Genomic DNA, 16926 nt, shown 5'->3' with positions numbered 1-16926 from the left:
TCCAGTTCTAACTGTTGCTTCCTGACCTGCATACAGGTTTCTCAAGAGGCAGGTCAGGTGGTCTGGTATTCCCATCTCTTTCAGAATTTTCCAGTTTATTCTGATCCACACAGTCAAAGGCTTTGGCATAGTCAAGAAATCAGAAATAGATGTTTTTCTGGAACTCTCTTGCTTTTTCCATGATTCAGCGGATGTTGGCAATTTGATCTCTGGTTCCTCTGCCTTTTCTAAAACCAGCTTCAACATCTGGAAGTTCATGGTTCACATACTGCTGAAGCCTGGCTTGGAGAATTTTGAGCATTACTTTACTAGCGTATGAGATGAGTGCAACTGTGCGGTAGTCTGAGCATTCTTTGGCATTGGAATGAAAATTGACCTTTTCCAGTCCTATGGCCACTGCTGAGTTTTCCAAATTTGCTGACACCGTGAGTACAGTGCTTTCACACCATCAGTCTTTTGGGTTTGAAATAGCTCCATTGGAATTCCATCACCTCCACTAGCTTTGTTTGTAGTGATGCTTCCTAAAGCCCATTTGACTTACCATTCCAGGATGTCTGGCTTTAGGTGAGTGATCACACCATCATGATTATCTTGGTCATGAAGATCTTTTTTGTACAGTTCTTCTGTGTATTCTTGCCACCTCTTCTTAATATCTTCTGCTTCTGTTAGGTCCATACCATTTCTGTCCTTTACTGAGCCCATCTTTGCATAAGATGTTCCCGTGGTATCTCTATTTTTCTTGAAGAGATTTCTAGTCTTTCCCATTCTATTGTTTTCCTCTATTTCTTTGCATTGCTCACTTAAGAAGATTTTCTTATCTCTCCTTGCTATTCTCTGGAGCTCTGCATTCAGTTGGATATATCTTTCCCTTTCTCCTTTGCCTTTCACTTCTCTTCTTTACTCGGCTATTTGTAAAGTCTCCTCAGACAACTTTTTAGATATTGAAAAAACTAATATGTTTGTTTTAGATAATAGTTTTTCCCATAATAAATATGTAACTTATGTTCACTACGCAGTGGGTTTATGCTATTGTTAAAATAATTAATAAATCTTTAATTCTGTTTTTAGTTCTAGTTCTTACTAGATTTGTAATAGTTACTGTATGGATAGATATTTTCTTGGCCCAGAAAAGTTCTAACATGAATCAAAACTGCAACCCCACCACATATAACCAACAGTTCATACAGAACATGACCATAGAGAGAAGAGGAGGTCTGGAACTCTGAAGGCAGAATGGCAGAGCAGACTATGAGTCAGAAGACCCATGCTTTAATCCTGGCTTATTAATAATGCAACTTTTCTGAACTCATTCTCAACAATGAATTAAGAATAGCTCTGCCTTACTAAATTAGTGTCAATTTTAACTATAAAAGTTGCATTCTCTGGAGGCTGCTAAGGCCTTCGTGGGGCCTCCTGGGTGGCTCAGTGGTAAAGAATCCACCTACCAATGCAGGAGATGTGGGTTCCATCCCTGGGTCAGGAAGATCCCCTGGAGAAGGAAATGACAACCCACTCTAGTATTCTTGCCTGGGAAATCCCATGGACAGAAAAGCCTGGTGGGCTATAGTATATAGGGCCTCAAAGAGTCCGACGCCACTTAGAAACTAAACAACAACAACGCACTCCTAATATAAAATCACATAGGTCTCTGGTTCACAGACATCAGAGTCTGGTGGGAAAGACACAAGCAAATCAGCAATGACGCAGTGGGATGAAGGACGTGATAAGCAAAGGGTGCTTGGAAAGGAAAGAGACTGGACCTCTAAATGAGACTTAGAGTGGGGAGGTCCCCGGAAGGCTTCCCAGAAGAGGCGACACTTGGTACTGAAGAGCAGGAGCCTTAAAAGAAGGTAATGGGATAAGCAAAAACAAAGGGCCAGGAAGGCAGACAAAGCTGTATGAAGTTGTGGTAGAGGGATAAATCTCAAGGGCCTTTTAAACCAACTGAATTTTTTCTTCGAAAAATATAGTCCCTTGAGGATTTTAAGTGCCAGCTCAAGAAGGCCTCAAAGGGCTCCTACGGTTAAACAAAGGGAATGCCGGAGGATGAGGATGCGGAGAGTGGCAGCCTCAGTGGAGAGCTGGGGGTGTGCCGGAGGGGACACCTAAAGCACAGGGTCGGCCCTCAGGGCGCGACCCGCGACGCAGCGCTAGGTTCTGAGGCAAAGCCTGAGGACGCCGCGGTGGCGCCCACTCTCCTCTAGCCAAACCGAACAAATTGCAGGGACATGCCAGTTCTCCTCAACACCCACGCGGTGCGCCGACCCTCGCCCCTCTGACCGCAGACCGAGACCCAGGACCTTCCGATTCAGACTCACCGTTCCCGAGGCCCCAGGATTGCGTGGTTACCATGGCGACGGCGCACCCGGCGCGCCGCAGCGCCACCCCAAGCGCTGCGACTGCGGCGCGCAAACGTCAAGGTTGCAAGGTGCAGGAAGCGAGAGGCGAGAGGCGCGGGAGATTTCGTCAAAACTAATGTGCTGTGTTTGGACGGTGGAGTGCGGGGTTTTTCTGCATTTTGTAAGTTTACAGTTATATGGTTCATATTTATTTTACAACTTAAAAAATAAAAATTTTAAATGAGATACGTCGTGTTGGTTGCCAGCTAGTCTTAGTCTGACCTTTGGCCTTAAAACGGAGGAATTTTCTGGAAATATGAGGATGCAGTCTAAACTACGAAAGGTTGTAATTATAACGGGCAACTTGCTTAATTTTCTGGTTTACTGAGGCTCTTTCTCCTATGGTTTAAGGTCATTGTCACCAACAAGAAACGTTACAAGAGACGTCACAAGTGCCAACTATAGCAGGAGCGGAAGCACCTTGGAAACAATTTCTCTTTCGATTCAGGAATTTAAGATACAAAACAGTTGACTTTTTAAAAAGGGGAGAATGATGGAGGTGGGATAGGAGTATCGAAAGAAACCAGCAGAGAAAGGCAAAGCTCGCCCAGAAATTGTGTAAATATTCACATCGATCACGGAGTGAAAACCGGCAAGTTTTTGTACTGAAGAGGAAAACAGTCATTTCTTTACTATTTATACAAGGAAATCATTAAGGAGGAGGTAATATTTTAGAGGAACTCTAAACATTTTAGCTGGAGGCTAAATAGCCTAGTGTTAAAGCGAATATTTGGCTTAGGCCCAAGCAAACTCTCACTATCATAGTTCTGAACTTCTGGAATACAAGAGTAATTTTGAAAAAAAAAAATTTTGAAGTATAATACTAAAATTTCTTATTCAAATAAGTTGTGGTAATCAGAATTGTAGAGTTGACATTGTAGTCGGAAACAATAGTCTAGAAGCTTTGTCAGCTCTTGGCTTGCTCCTGCGATCACTGATATAGCACATTTGCTTTACTAAACACTCATTTCCTACTGAAGTTGGTGGAAGAGCAAGACATGTTAGGTGTTTCACTTTTAATATGTTCCTTTTCATAGTTTCAGGAGAGTCTTTTAGTGTCTGGATGCAAGATGACTTACGATGCATGATTGTGAATGATTCTGTTTTTAATTAATCTTCTTTGGATGCATTTGTGTATTCCCAAATACAAGTGTTTCTTGAAAGTCTAAAATTGAATTAAATAAAAAATAAAATTGAATTAAATAACTAAAAAATAAATAGAGTGCTTAAATATTATTTGTAGTACTCTGAAAGCTAGGAAGAATAGGGACACGTTAAATAGGTCTGAGAATACTAGAAACAGAGGAGCCTTGTTCTATTCTTAACTCCATCTCAGAAACAGCTGCATGATTCATTGGGGCAGGCTAGGTTTGAAACTGGCCTTAGGAAAGAGATTCCTGCCTCTAGCATGGACCAGGTGCAGCAGATAGACTCCTACCATCACTTCTAACTCCCATGCCCCTCACCAAAAGCTTAGGATGAGAGTATTGAAGAGAGAGCATTGGATCTGAAGGAGACAAATTAATGTACCAGAGGCATATCAGCAACAACCTGTGAGTGCTAACAGTGGGGGTCAAGGAATACAGTGAAGGCCTGTTGTACAGAAGACTTAAGGAACAGAGAAAATAGCACTCTCAAGGCCCCCTGAAATTAGGTCAGCTTCAAGAAATTATGGTAGAAAGCTTTCCAAATTGATTGAATTTAAATTTACTCTAATTTAAAAATAAGAGAATGAGTCCTCAGAGTAGAATTTAAATAATTTTAATTATTATATTTCTTGAATTCCATACTTTTATACTAAGACTTGCATTCTTTTTAAAAAAATTTTTTTATTTAAAAAAAATTTTGGCCACACCACATGACATATGGGATTCTAGTTCCCTGAGAAAGGATTGAATCCACATCCCATACGTTGGAAGCTTGGAGATTAACCACTGGACTTCCAAGGAAGTCCCAGAATTATACTCTTTATACAATTTTATTTCTGATAAAATAATAGGATAAGTTAACTAGTGGAGAAAGTTACTCTAAGGTAACTCAGTGGTGTTGTTGTTTAGTTGCTTAGTTGTGTCCTACTCGTTGTGACCCCATGGTCTGTAGTCTGCCAAGGCTCCTCTGTCCGTGGGATTCTCCAGGCACGAATACTGGAGTGGGTTGCCATGCCCTCCTCCAGGGGATCTTCCCACCCATGGATCAAACCCACATCTCCTGCATTGGTAGGCGGATTCTTTACCACTGAGCCACCAAGGAAGCCTCTTAATGTGCTATATTAATATTGATATTTCTTTTACTGAAGTCCTATCATGTGCTGAATACTGTGCTAAGTGATTCATATAAATAGTATCCAATCCTCAGAGCAACTCAATGAATGTGGTATTTTATTCTTCAAACTCAGCAAAGTTGAGTCACCTACCTAAGACCACACAGCAAGGAAAGGGCTGAACCAGAATTTGAACCTAGGTCAGTCTGGGTTTAAATTACGACAGGATTGCCACCAGTTAGCTGTAGACTAATTACGTGTTAGAGGATGCCTGTCCAAACTGATAAGTTAATTTTAAACTATCTTGAGCCATTATTTTGGCAGTGATTAGATAATAGTGCCACTCCTGGTGTATGACAAAAGGACTGTTTCTGCATATAGTTAATCTCCACAGCTGAAACTTGAGGAAGGAGGTACTGAACATCCATTGTTTGTGCCTGCCCATCCTTCCTCTTCTGGTAACAGCACACAGTTTTCTAGTACAGAATCCCTTTCACATACTCTCGGCCTGTGTTGTTTGGATGGGGCTGATCCCACTCCAGATCAAGTCCTGGCCAAGCAGTGTTTTCTTCACCCCTGGCCACGGTGATTAGATCAGGAAAAAGCATGGAACACAGATCAGTGTAATCAAAGCTAGTCCTGAATTTTTGCCAGAGCAGTAGGTAAATAGGCATTCTTTTCTCAGCAAGATTTGATGAAAGGAGGTCAGGCTGAGTTGCCAGTACCATCTTGCCACCATGTGGAGAGAACTTGACAGAGCAACGGAAGAGCCAAGAAGTAAATCCTGAGGATGCCACTTGAGCTCTGGAGCTAGAATACCCAATACCATTTTTTACCTTCCTTTTTCAATTGTGTAAGTCAATAAATTACTTTTTTCTAATTAATCCAAAAAAGATTGGATTTTTGTTACTTGTAACATCATTGCCCCATAATATGAAGGGGGAAGGAGGGGGAATATATAGGATGGCTTTATTTTAGAAACATGCTATCCTTAGGGGTGCTAAGTCACTTCAGTCGTGTCCAACTCTGTGCGACCCCATAGACGGCAGCCCACCAGGCTCCGCCGTCCCTGGGATTCTCCAGGCAAGAACACTGGAGTGGGTTGCCATTTCCTTCTCTAATGCAGAAAAGTGAAACTGAAGTCACTCAGTTGTGTCCGACTCTTCACGACCCCATGGACTGCAGTCTACCAGGCTCCTCCATCCATGGGATTTTCCAGGCAAGAGTACTGGAGTGGGGTGCCATTGCCTTCTCCGATCCTTAGGGGTACATACCTGAAATTTGGAATGGATAATATTGTAGTTATGTATTTCACTTACAGATGAACAACTGTGCTTGATATTATAGGTTAGTTGATCAATGTTAACCTGGAGGCAGATTTCTAGTAAAATGCCCTAATATTCTGTCACCCTCTTGATTTCAACATCTTTGAGTTAGTGACTTAAGTGTAAATATATAAGACATACTTATCAGATAACCAAAGGCTTGTAATAATGAATAATATGATAGTGGATGGCAGAGTGAAAATCCAAATTCAAAAGATAACTAGAAATTCAACAGGCAGAGGAGTGGGAAAAGGCAATCCAAAAGAAATGTAAAATTCACAGAGGCACAAAATAAACAGCAAAGTGCATTAGTGAAACCTAAGTGGGTTGAAACAGCAAGAGAGTATGTGTTTGGGAGAGAGGTAAGAGATGTAGTTAGAGACATTGGAAGAGATCAGACAGCAATGGGGAGAATGGTTTGGAGAGGACAAGATCGTAGACAAAGAGGAGCCTAAGCTGTTCCTGGGTTTCTGTCTCTTGTAACCAGGTGGCTTGTGGTTTCCTAAATAGGGATTTTGAAAAAGGACAGGGTCAGAACCAGGATAATGAGTTCAGTCTTAAAAAAATAAAGGTAGCTATATCAGTCTGCCTGATATCAGCAAACATATTATTTGAAACCAAAGCTTAGTAGACACGACTTAGTTGTTTTTTAATCACTAAGTCATGTCTGACTCTTTTGTGACTCCCATGAACTGTAGCCCCCCAAGCTCTTCTGTCCGTGGATTTCCCAGGCAAGAATACTGGAGTGGGTTGCGATGTCCTTCTCCAGGGGATCTCCCCAACCCAGCGATGGAACCCACTTCTCCTGCGTTTGCAGGTAGATTCTCTACCACTGAGCCACCAGGCAAGCCCTAGTAGACAAGTGAAAAGTCGCTCAGTCACATCCAACTCTTTGTGACCCCATGGACTATAGCCCACCAGGCTCCTCTGTCCATGGGATTCTCCAGGCAAGAATACTGGAGTGGGTTGCCATGCCCTCCTCTAGGGGATCTTCCTAACCCAGGGATCAAACCCAGATCTCCCGCATTGCAGGCAGATTCTTTATCATCTAAGCCACCAGGGAAGACCCTGGTAGACAAGACTAGGATATAAATATAGATTTGGGAGTTACAGATTTATAAATGTTATCAAAAACCTACAAATAAGATGAAGTCATCCAAGGAGAGTGAATTAAAGAACAGAGGGCTGAGGACAGATCCCTGGAGAACAATTATTAATACATCTAAGAAGTAGACAAAGTAAGATAGGGAAAAAATGATCAGAGAATGAACAAAACCAAGTGAGTGTGGCAACATAGAAGCCAAGGAAGTAATTTCAAAAGAAACTGAGAAAATAACAGTGGAATTTAGCACTTAAAAGTACTTTTGTGAAGAGTAGCAGGCAAAATCAAGATTTCAGTGGACTGAGGAATGAAAGAGAGGTCAGAAAGTAGAACCTCTAAGTTTAAGAAAAAATCTTGTTTAGGCTCTAAATGCAGAAAGTACCTATATTTTAACTGTAAGATAATTTTGGCCTTTGTCAGGTATAACATCAGGGTCGTTGACTTAGCAACTATAATTGGAAATGAGGAAGTGGTGGCTGTAAATATACACTATTCTTTTGAGAAGTTTGACTAAGATGTGGAGGGAGGAAATTGCTCAGAAGTTAAAGGAAGACAAGTATTAAGGGAGATGTCTTGGCAGAGAAAGGACCACAGAAGCCTGAATGTGTCTGTAAGATGATAACAAGGAACTAGTAGGAAGAGAAGATTAAGAAAGGAGATGACAGGCTTCCCTGGTTGGTTAGTGGTCAAGTATCCCCCTGTCAGTGCAGGAAACGGGTTCAATCCCTGGTCCGGGAAAATCCCACATGCTGCGGAGAAACAAAGCCCATGGGCCACAACTATTGAGCCTGTGCTCTAGAGTCCAGGGACCATAACTACTAATCCCTCAAGCCACAACTACTGAAGTCCGTGTGCCCTAGAGCCCATGCTTCAGAATAAGAGAAGCCTGACCACTGCAAATGGAGAGTAGCCCCTACTTGATGCTACTAGAGAAAAACCCACGCAGCAACAAAGACCCAGTGCACAACCAAAAATAAGTAAATAAATCAAATGTTTTGAAAAGGAGATGACTGATAAAGTAAGATCCTGAAGGAAATTGGAGGGGAAACGGTTAAAGTATAGATGGGAAGGTTGGCCTCAAACAGAAGGAACTTAGCTTGGTCCTCTAATTCTGAAGTGGAAAAGGTATCAGTGATGTGGATACAGGTAATTTTCCTGGACTGTGGAATTGTAAATTAAAGAAACAAAAAAGAAACCAAGCTTGATGGCCTTAAATTGAGTATGCTTAAACTGAGAGAGGAAGGGATGACTGAGGGGCTTCAAGACTTGACAAAGCAAAGTTTAAAAATGTTGATGGCGTTGAAAAGGTGATTGAGGTTGAAAACCATGAATTTCAGTGACCTCAATCTGCAGAATCAAGTGGTTTTCTCCTGCAATGCTCAGTCACCCAGCTTGATTTGAAGTGGGTGTGAAAGAAGGGTAAAGGTACTTGGGAATGAAAAGCTTTGCTGAGAAAATGAACAATAAAGGATTAACCTCTTGTAAAGCAAAGTGGGCCCTTCCCCCCAGCTTCTTGGTGATAACCTCCAAACCCTTGGTATGTCCTGCCTGTCTGTTTATCTAGGGACCTTGGACCATGCTACATACTCTGTGCTAATAATGTGCTTTATGGCAGGGCCATGATCCATGCAGTATCAGCTCAGCCTCCGGAGTCATCTCTAACATCCCCAGTACAATCAGTAAACCCGGTTTTTTATTGGCATCTCCTACCATCAGTCTGGGCTACAGTGGAGAGCCACTACTGAACTTACTAGTGATTCTGGGTACCCTTCTCTCTAGCACCTTCCTTTTTGGTAAATGGTATCTCCTCTAGTCTGACCCATGGATATTATTGCCTGGTGAGTCTTCCAGGCTTATGTCCATTTTAGCATGCTCACTTCTTTGAACTTTAAATCCCTTGTTCTACTGTCTTGCATGGCAGTTCAAGCATCTTCATTTAGTATGAGTCATCATACTTTCCATATGTATGAAACTATTCAGACAGCATGTTTACCCCATTTCCTGAGATCCTTGCCAGGTTGTTAAATCCTGTAACTCAAGAGAGTTGCTTCCAAATTATTAATTAAACTCCCTTAGAAACTCTATATTCTATCCACATTGATCCAGCACTGTCAGAGTTCAGTCCCATGTATACTCACCAAAACATCCTGAACTCCTAGGATATAGTCCCTTTTACTCCATCATGTATACCCTCCTGGACTATCCCTTGAGGAATAGTCCCTTTCCTTCATTTTCAAGTCCATTACATCCCCAGCCAGGTTAGTTAGTGATTTAATTCTCTTGGCTCAAAGGGTTCATGGATCTTTGGGAATTAAATATTTCTAGGTACATGAACCCAGATATCCCCATTCCATGTGTCAAGGTCCCACTTTTTCCTAATTAGCGGTATGTCCTTGGCATACTGGGGACTTCCCTGGTGGTTGAGAGAGTCTGCCTTGCAATTCAGAGGATGAGGGTTCAATCCCTGGTCAAGGAACTAAAATCCCACTAAGATCCAACATGCTGTGGAGCAACTTAAGCCTGCACGCCACAACTAGAGCACCTGCAATTAAGACCCAATGCCCACACCATCTTACCTGTCTCCTGAGAAACCTGTAAACGGATCAAGAAGCAACAGTTAGAATCCTGTATGGAACAACTGATTGGTTCAGGATTGAGAAAGGAGTACAACAGCGCTGTCTGCTGTTACCCTGTTTGTTTAACCTATACGCTGAGACATCGTGAGAAATGACAGGCTGGTTGAGTTACAAGCTGGAATCAAGATAGGTGGGAGAAACAACAACCTCAAGTATGCAGATGATACCACTCTAATGGCAGAAAGTGAAGAGGAACTAAAGAACCTTGATGAGAGTGAAGGAGGAGAGTGAGAGTCAGCTTAAAACTAAATATTGAAAAAACATCCAGCCCCATTACTTCATGGCAAATAGAAGGGGAAAAGGTGGAAGTTTTTTCAGATTTCCTGTTACTATGCTCTAAAATCACTATGTATTACAGGATTCACTGTATGCCAATTTGTCATTCAGTTAGGCCCAATTGTTTTTCAATATTCAGGTATTGCTTTTTTCTCTTTTGATTAAATTTTATTTAAAAATTATTAAAGATGTTTAAATAAAATGTTTAATTTTATTGAAATAAAAAATGTTATAATAAGATAATAAGGAATAAATTTTATTTAAGTAAAAACATAGCTTCCTTAAATTAAATTTTAGTTATTAAGAACATTTAATAAATAAAAATATAAAATTGAATACTTTCAGAGATCTCTGACTTCCATCCCTGATTTCTCTGTTCCTTCCTTTCCCCTCTAGCTAACCATTTTTATTCTAAGTTTATCTTTCTATTAAAAAAAATAAGTACATACAGTATTTACATCACACATATTTCTACACCCTTTAAAAATCAAAGTTAACATATTATAAACACTGTTCACTTAGGTTTTATTTCTTAACAATATATCCTAAAGATTGCACTGTGCAAGTATACAGAGATTGTCCTCATTTCTTTTTTTAGCTGAATAATCCTATTATGTGGATATCCTATTGCTTATTCAATCAGTCCCCTATTGAGAAGCCTTAGGGTTGTTTCTATTCGTTTGTTTCCAAAAAGAATCCTGCAGTTAATAACCTGGTGCATAATTTTTTTTTCATTTTTGCAAGTATTTCCTTGGGATAGTGAGATTGCTGGGTCAGAGGGTAAATGCAAATATAATTTTGCTAAATCTTACCAAAACCCTGCCCAGAGAAGTTCAATCATTTTCCACACACACCAGGAATTAATGAGAATGACTCCTTCCCCACAGTCATGCCAACAAAGCAGATTGTCCAGTTCTGGATTTTTGCCTACTGGTAGGTCTTAGTGTAGCTATAATTTGCAATTTATCTTATTGTGAGCAAGACTGAATATATTTGCAAGAGTTTAAGGATCATTTCTATTTCTGTGAACTGCCTGTCCGTATGTTTGCCAGACTATCTGTATTATTTCTTCTTAATCCATTTTTAGAGCCATAGATGTAGTACATTATGAATCCTATATTGCAAATATGTTTTTCCTAATTGTCATTTTCTTATGTCATTTGTAATATTTTTTCCATGGAAATTTTTTTTGCATTCAAATTTGTCAATCTTTTTGCCTCTAGATTTTGATTTATACTCAGGGAAGTTTTCCTGCATATTTAATTAAAAAAATCAATCCTTGTTTTCTTGTACTACTTTTAGACTTTCATTACTTGCATTTAAACTTCTGATACATCTGGTTGTTGTGGGGTAGAAAGACTCAGCTCCTTTATTCCAAATTGTGACAACTCTGAAGGGCCATCCCTGCTTCTGATCTTCCCATAATGTCTTCATAGGCCCTCATAGAGGTCTTTGTTGAGAATACAGTGGGGTCCAGCTCCTTATGCAGGATACATTCAATGTTACCTTTTTCCATAGTTGCATTGTATCATTTATGAAACTGTACATATATTCCTGACTGATGTGAGATAACAGCTTTATCATGTGCTAAATTTCCATGTGTTCTTTGGTTAATTCCTGGATTTTTCTACCCTGCTTTATTGATCTGTCTGTTCATACACCAAAATCACAGTTTAAACTATAGAGGTTTTAGAACATGTTGTACTAATATCTGTTAGGCTGAGCCCTCCCATTTCCTGCTTCCATTTTTAGTCTCTTTCTGGATATTCTCATTTGTCTATTCTTCCATATGAATGTTATAATCAACTCAGCTAACTCTGTCAAAACTCTAATATTGATTTACTTGGATTGCATTAAATTTATAAATGTATTTATGGAGCACCATCATCTCTATAAAGCCGAGTCGTCTTCTCCAGTAACAAGAATGTCTTTCTCCTGCATTGCAGGTGGATTCTTTACCACTGAGTCACTGGGAAAACCCAGTATCTGAATAGAATTCATCTAAGAGAATTTGGGTATGACCTAAATCAAATCCCTTCTGATTATACAGTGGAAGTGAGAAATAGATTTAAGGGACTAGATCTGATAGATAGAGTGCCTGATGAACTATGGACTGAGGTTTGTGACATTGTACAGGAGACAGGGATCAAGACCATCCCCATGGAAAAGAAATGCAAAAAAGCAAAATGGCTGTCTGGGGACAAATAGCTGTGAAAAGAAGAGAAGCGAAAAGCAAAGGAGAAGAGGAAAGATACAAGCATCTGAATGCAGAGTTCCAAAGAACAGCAAAAAGAGATAAGAAAGCCTTACTCAGCAATCAATGAAAAAAAATAAAGGAAAACAACAGAATGGGAAAGACTAGAGATCTCTTCAAGAAAATCAGAGATACCAAGAGAATATTTCATGCACAGAAGAGCACAATAAAGGAAAGAAATGGTATGGACCTAACTGAAGCAGAAGATATTAAGAAGAGGTGGCAAGAATACACAGAAGAACTGTACAAAAAAGATCTTCATGACCCAGATAATCATGATGGTGTGATCACTCACCTAGAGCCAGACATCCTCGAATGTGAAGTCAAGTGGGCCTTAGAAAGCATCACTACAAACAAAGCTAGTGGAGGTGATGGAATTCCAGTTGAGCTATTTCAAATCCTAAAAGACAATGCTGTGAAAGTGCTGCACTCAATATGCCAGCAAATTTGGAAAACTCAGCAGTGGCCACAGGACTGGAAAAGGTCAGTTTTCTTCCAATCCCAAAGAAAAGCAATGTCAAAGACTATGCAAACTACTGCACAATTGCACTCATCTCACATGCTAGTAAAGTAATGCTCAAAATGCTCCAAGACAGTCTTCAGCAATACATGATCTGTGAACTTCCAGATGTTCAAGCTGGTTTTAGAAAAGGCAGAAGAACCAGAGATCAAATTGCCAACATCCGCTGGATCATGGAAAAAGCAAGAGCATTCCAGAAAAACATCTATTTCTGCTTGATTTTCTATGCCAAAGCCTTTGACTGTGTGGATCACAATAAACTGTGGAAAATTCTGAAAGAGATGGGAATACCAGACCACCTGACCTGCCTCTTGAGAAACCTATATGCAGGTCAGGAAGCAACAGTTAGAACTGGACATGGAACAACAGACTGGTTCCAGATAGGAAAAGGAGTACGTCAAGGCTGTATATTGTCACCCTGCTTATTTAACTTCTATGCAGAGTACATCATGAGAAACGCTGGGCTGGAAGAAGCACAAGCTGGAATCAAGATTGCCAGGAGAAATATCAATAACCTCAGATATGCAGATGACACCACCCTTATGGCAGAAAGTAAAGAGGAACTAAAAAGCCTCTTGATGAAAGTGAAAGTGGAGAGTGAAAAAGTTGGTTAAAGCTCAACATTCAGAAAACGAAGATCATGGCATCTGGTCCCATCACTTCATGGCAAATAGATGGGGAAACAGTGGAAACAGTGTCAGACTTTATTTTTGGGGGCTCCAAAATCCCTGCAGATGGTGATTGCAGCCATGAAATTAAAAGACACTTGCTCCTTGGAAGAAAAGTTATGACCAACCTAGATAACATATTCAAAAGCAGAGACATTTCTTTGCTGACTAAGGTCCGTCTAGTCAAGGCTATGGTTTTTCCAGTGGTCATGTATGGATGTGAGAGTTGGACTGTGAAGAAAGCTCAGCGCCAAAGAATTGATGCTTTTGAACTGTGGTGTTGGAGAAGACTCTTGAGAGTCCCTTGGACCACAAGGAGATCCAACCAGTCCATTCTGAAGGAGATCAGCCCTGGGATTTCTTTGGAAGGAATGATGCTAAAGCTGAAACTCCAGTCCTTTGGCCACCTCATGCGAAGAGTTGACTCATTGGAAAAGACTCTGATGCTGGGAGGGATTGGGGGCAGGAGGAGAAGGGGACGACAGAGGATGAGATGGCTGGATGGCATCACTGACTCAGTGGACGTGAGTCTGAGTGAATTCCGGAAGTTGGTGATGGACAGGGAGGCCTGGCGTGCTGCGATTCATGGGGTCGCAAAGAGTCGGAGATGACTGAGTGACTGAACTGAACTGAACACCAACCATATAGCAATTCAAAGATCCTAAAAATCCCTAGGGTATCCTATCCCCCCTCTCAAAATTCACTGCTTTCTGGCTTAGTCTTATTACTTTGCACTCGAAGTCTACCTCAAATTCCCAGATGCGAAGTAAAAACTAAGAGCATCTTAGTGTCTACATTTGATTCCTTTATAGGTCATTTACACACTCTACGCCTAATGATTAGCTATGAAAGGCAGCTATTTTGTATTATAGCCATTAATTAATTATATGATTGATTCATACAAAGGAAAAATATCTTTATTAAAGTCCCCCAATTTAAATAAAATCAGCCTTTATTTACCATCAATCATAGCAAGAACATTTCTGGAAATATTCACCCATATTCTTTCCCACATGTGATTGTCCCTGTAGTTAATAATGGAACATCCACATTTTCCTCTTCTAATTTTCAAGGTTTTGAACTTAGGATCAATTGTTAAACCTAAATTGAACTGAAATATCTCCACATATTTTTCCAGAGAATTTAAAATCATAATTTCTTACAATAGCCTAGAAGACAGTATATGATCTTGTTCTTGCCTGTTTCTCTTTGTTGTTGTTGTTCAGTCACCCAGTCATGTCCAACTCTTTGCAACCCCATGAACTGCAGCACCCCAGGCCTCCCTGTTCCTCACCATCTCTCAGAGTTTGCCTAAGTTCATGTTCATTGCATCAGTGATGCCATCCAGCTATCTCATCCTCTGACCCCTCTTCTCCTTCTCCCTGCAGTCTTTCTCAGCATCAGGGACTTTTCCAATGAGTTGTCTGTTCACATCAGATGACCAAAATACCTATTTCCCTTACCTCATGTCTAATATTCAGAGAAGGTGGTGGCACCCCACTCCAGTACTCTTGCATGGAAAACCCCATGGACAGAGGAGCCTGGTAGGCTGCAGTCCATGGGATCACAAAGAGTCAGACACGACTGAGCGACTTCACTTTCACTTTTCACTTTCATGCAATGGAGAAGGAAATGGCAACCCACTCCAGTATTCTTGCCTGGAGAATCCCCGGGACGGGGGAACCTGGTGGGCTGCCGTCTAGGGGGTCGCACAGAGTCAGACACGACTGAAGCGACTTAGCAGCAGCAGCAGCAGCATGTCTAATATTATTTCTAGTCAAACTGGCCTTTTCTATGTTCATTAAACATGAAGAGCTCATTTATGCTTCAGGTCCTTTCCCTTTGCTATTCACTCTACTTGAAACACCCTTTTCCCAGCTTTCCACCTGGATGTTTCTCCCTCACCTTTCAGATCTCAACCTACCTTTTCAGAGAGTGATTCCCTGACCATTTTATTTAAAGTAGTCTCAAAATACTCACTCTCCATACCATCACCTGTTTGGCTCCCTCCTAGATAGCATTTGCCAGTGGCTGAAATTATTTTACTTACTTATTTACTTGATTATTGTCTATATCCTTTTACACACATTAGTATGCTTCTGGCTGCTAGTAATAGAAACCCCCATTTAAAAATATATTTATTATCTCATATAAGTACAATCCAGCAACAAGAAAGTCTGTGGGCAAGGGAGAATGAGTAGTTTAAAAATTACATTGAAGGACCCAAATTCTTTTAGTCTCTCTGTTCTATCTCCCTTACTGTCTAGCTTCTTTCTCCCTTGCCTTCCCTCATGGTTACAAAATGGTTTTGGTGCTTCCAGGTGTCTCATACAGGCATAACAGTGGCCAAAGGGAAAAGATGCTATCTCTTCCTGTATGTCTTCTAAAAATGCTAGGGAATCTTATCCCACAGTCCCCATTAGATTTCCTCTGATTTCTTATTAGTCTGTATTGTTCATTTGTGTGGAGATGGTTTAGACCAATTACTCATAATGAAAAACATGTTGGAAAATCAACTATTATAAATGTCATGGTCCATGCACAGATTGGAAAAGAATTTCCAAACACGAGGCAGAATGAAAGGAGAATAGAGTTTATTAGAGTGGGGGACGAGGGGGGCACTACCAGTACAATGGGCCAGCTTCCTGAGAGTCAGGGAGAGCTGACTCTGTTTTTGGTCTGTTTTTATAGTCAGGGGACAAGGAAAAGGGTAGGGGTCTTGTGAGTCATTTGCTGATTGAATGAGGTATGTATACATTCCCTATACAGGCCTGGGAGAAGAGTAAAACAAATACCTTTCCTTACATGGGGTAAGAGGGGGACAGGCCATGCTACTCAAGAGGGCTCAAAAATTCCACAACAGTTACAACATGGTGAGAAGGGTGATAAGGGTCTGGTTTTTTCTGTTCCTACATTCCACCACCTTTCTTGTTCATCTGGTTCTTTTGTCCTCAGGGCACCACAATAACCACATGAATGAGCACTAGAACTTTAGGATGGTGTCTATCTTGTTCACGACCATTTCCAAAGCCTAGCATAGTACTTGACATGCAATAAGTGCTCAATTAATGAGTCCATTTAAGGGAAGAGGAGAGAAAACTGACATTTGTTGAGTGCCTACTAAGTGCCAGACACAGAACATGAGCTTCATTATAATTTACCCCTCTCAAAAATTGTGTAAAAAAGGGTATTGTTTCTCTTTTACACAAAAGAAACTAATACTTAAGAGATTAAGAAACTTGACCAAGACCACCAATCTAGTGAGTCACAGGGCTAGGATTTGAAACTATGGGTGTCTGGATCTAAAGACCATGCATCTCCCACTACAAGCTAATTAGCAAAAGATATTCTTTCCCTTTCAGAAACAACTGCAAAAATCTGTGTAGATTCCATTGTGAAGAACAGCTAAAGAAAATGTGGTTAAGTTCATGCTTAGCCTATAATAGTTATCAGGAAACCAGCAGCAGCCTTTCATTAATATTACTG

At 40.6% G+C, this 16926-nt stretch overlaps 2 protein-coding genes across 2 annotated transcripts in view; one reads left to right on the top strand and one right to left on the bottom strand.

The window, feature by feature from the left end:
- Positions 1-2403, bottom strand: part of ANKRD45 (ankyrin repeat domain 45) — a 49617-nt gene extending 47214 nt beyond the window's left edge. The window contains exon 1 of the mRNA XM_040263971.1: positions 2319-2403. The gene's annotated coding sequence lies outside the window, so the exon portion shown is untranslated. The remainder of the gene's footprint in view (positions 1-2318) is intronic.
- KLHL20 (kelch like family member 20) overlaps positions 2399-16926 on the top strand; it is a 67608-nt gene continuing 53080 nt past the window's right edge. Inside the window, exon 1 of the mRNA XM_040263959.1 lies at positions 2399-2520. The gene's annotated coding sequence lies outside the window, so the exon portion shown is untranslated. The remainder of the gene's footprint in view (positions 2521-16926) is intronic.

The sequence above is a fragment of the Oryx dammah genome, unplaced genomic scaffold, assembly GCF_014754425.2.
Source record: "Oryx dammah isolate SB20612 unplaced genomic scaffold, SCBI_Odam_1.1 HiC_scaffold_21, whole genome shotgun sequence".
NCBI lineage: Eukaryota > Metazoa > Chordata > Mammalia > Artiodactyla > Bovidae > Oryx > Oryx dammah.
The sequence above is the reverse complement of the archived record's forward strand: the minus strand, read 5'-3'. Positions and strand labels throughout refer to the sequence as shown.